At 40.4% G+C, this 2,574-nt stretch overlaps 1 pseudogene; it reads left to right on the forward strand.

The window, feature by feature from the left end:
* Positions 1-291: 291 nt before the first annotated feature.
* LOC116089470 lies at positions 292-1,195 on the forward strand (annotated as a pseudogene).
* The last annotated feature ends 1,379 nt before the right edge of the window (positions 1,196-2,574 follow it).

Below are 2,574 nucleotides of genomic sequence, written 5' to 3' on the forward strand. Positions count from 1 at the left end.
TTGTTTAAAGTGTTTCATGACCACTCAAGATTGAATTATGGCCATTTATTATATTGTTTTATTTTCTGAGATAGGGTCTCATAGTGTAGCTCTCCTCAGCTGTCCTGTGCTCAGTCTGTACCAGGCAGATCACAGAGATCTGCCCCCTCTGCAGCTCATTCTTCTCTCCTAAATGCTGGGGTTAAAGGCTTGAGCCACCACACTCAACTTTTACCCTTTTTTAAAAATTTAAACTTAAAAAATGTTTTTAAAATACTACTGACACATTGTATTGTATCTTCCTTAGACACTATGCAAAATCTCATGATTCGCATTGGAGTCTTCAGTGGCCTGTGTCTTGTGCGCTTAGTGACACTTCTTGGTTGCTATGTCTATGAGCTAGTGAACAGGATCACCTGGGAGATGAAGTGGTTCTCTGATCACCTGTACCGCACCCCGTGTCCTTATCAGGCAAACCCCAAAGCTCGACCAGAATTGGCCTTATTTATGATAAACTATCTGAAGACGTTCATTGTTGGTATCTCTGCGGTCTTCTGGGTTGGAAGCAAAAAGATATGCACAGAATGGGTTGGGATCTTTAAGAGAAACTGCAAGTGAGACCTCATCAGTGAAAGCTGAAAGAGTGCTGCAAGAATCCTGTGAGTTCTTTCTGAAACACAATTCTAAAGTGAAACACAAGAAGAAGCCTTGTAAACCGTAAGCTGAAGGTCATTTCCAAGTCTATGGGAACTAGCACAGGAACGACCACAAATCAGGGCACTTCTGCCGTAGCAATCGCTGACCATGATCACTTAGGGCAAGAAACTTCAACAGAAGTCCGGACCTCCGCAGAAGCATCTGTGAAAAGGGGGGAAACCAGACTGAGTAAACATGCCCGGAGCCAAAGTTCGGGACTGCGAAGAACCTGCTTCTGCAGCAGCAGAGTCCAACTCCAAGCTCTCTGGGGAACTGAACGACAGGAAAAGCCGAGTAGGCAGCGTGAAGGAAAAAAGAAGTGTTATCAGAAGGGGCTCCAAGTGAAGGAAAGGTAAATCCAAAGTGCGGCATCCCTGAGACTGGCCCAGTGGAGTGCAGTGATTTACAGGTCTCCAGTTCTATAGAACCAAACAGCCTCAAAGGTTCCACATCTCTGCTTGTTCACTCAGCTTCCGGAGCTAGGAGACAGCAGGGTGCTTGCCGCCACTCAGATGCTTGAAGAAGACTATCTCACCATCCTGGAAGCAAATTAATATTACACTGGAGATGACCAATGCATTTGTCTTATAAAAGAAGTCTGTAGAGCTGGGAGAGTAGTCCGGTGGTAGAGCGCTCACTGGAATACTTGAGGACCTGTGTTTATCTCCCAGCACTGCAGAACGAAAACTCACTGTTAAGTCTTTCTTGCACTTAAACCAGCTTTGTCTACTGTTACTTTGTTTTTTGGGGGGTTTTTTGTTTTGGTTTGGTTTTTTTGTTTGTTTGGTTTTTGATTTTGATTTTGTTTTTGTGTTTTATTTTTGGTTTGACTTTTATTTTTGTCGTTGTTGTTTGTTTGTTTGAAACTAGGGTTTCTTCAAGAGTCCTGGCTGTCCTGAAACTCCCTCTGTAGACCAGGCTGGCCTCAAACTTACAGAGCACATTGTCATTTCAACAAGGCAGCAGCCTATAGAATTACTCATCTGATAGAGGGCTAATTTCTAAAATATATAAAGAACTAAAAAACCAGATATCAAGAAAACAAACAAAGCCATTTCTACACAAAGAAGTCTCACGTGTAAACCAAAATGGGTGAAAAACAATTAAAGAAGTGTTCAAGATCCTTAGTCATCAGAGAAATGCAAATCAAAATTACTTTTAGATTTCATCCTACATCATCAAAATGGCTTAGCTCAATGTAACAAATGGCAGTACATTCTAGAGAAGAATGTGGAGCAAGAGGAACACTCATCCATTGCTGGTGAGACTGCAAACTTGCACAGCTACTATGTTTGGTGGTTCTTCAGAGAGATGAGATCTAACTCAAAACCTAGCTTTACCAATTCTTGAGCATATACCTAAAGACCACATCATCCTACTTCAGAAACACTTGTTCAACCATAATCATTACTCTCTATAAAAACCATAAGTTGGAAATAACCTAGATAGTCCTCAACAGAAGAATGGATAAAGTGAATGCAGTACATTTATACAGTGGAATGTTAGTCATTAAAAAATGAAATTTGTAAGTAAACTGACCTTAAAAAAAATCCTAAGTGAAGTAACTCAGACTCCAAAAGAGAAGTATGATATATATTCACTTATATGTAGATATTAGATATTAAAAATTGATAACCAAGCTATAGTCCATAGAACCATAGAGGTTAGGTATAGAATAACAAACTAGTAGGTACAGGTAGACCTCACTAGGAAAGGGAACTAGAGTGGATAGTTATGGATGGATCTCGGGGACAGGAATGGGATGATCAAGTGAGTTGATCCTCTGTCCCAAATTAGAAGAAAGAGGATGATGTGAGAAGGAATATGAAGAGAGACAGCTAAAATAAGAGTAGTATAGAAACGTAATTCAGTAGAAGCCTCCTAAAATATATACCTATA

Source organism: Mastomys coucha, unplaced genomic scaffold, assembly GCF_008632895.1.
Source record: "Mastomys coucha isolate ucsf_1 unplaced genomic scaffold, UCSF_Mcou_1 pScaffold14, whole genome shotgun sequence".
Lineage (NCBI taxonomy): Eukaryota > Metazoa > Chordata > Mammalia > Rodentia > Muridae > Mastomys > Mastomys coucha.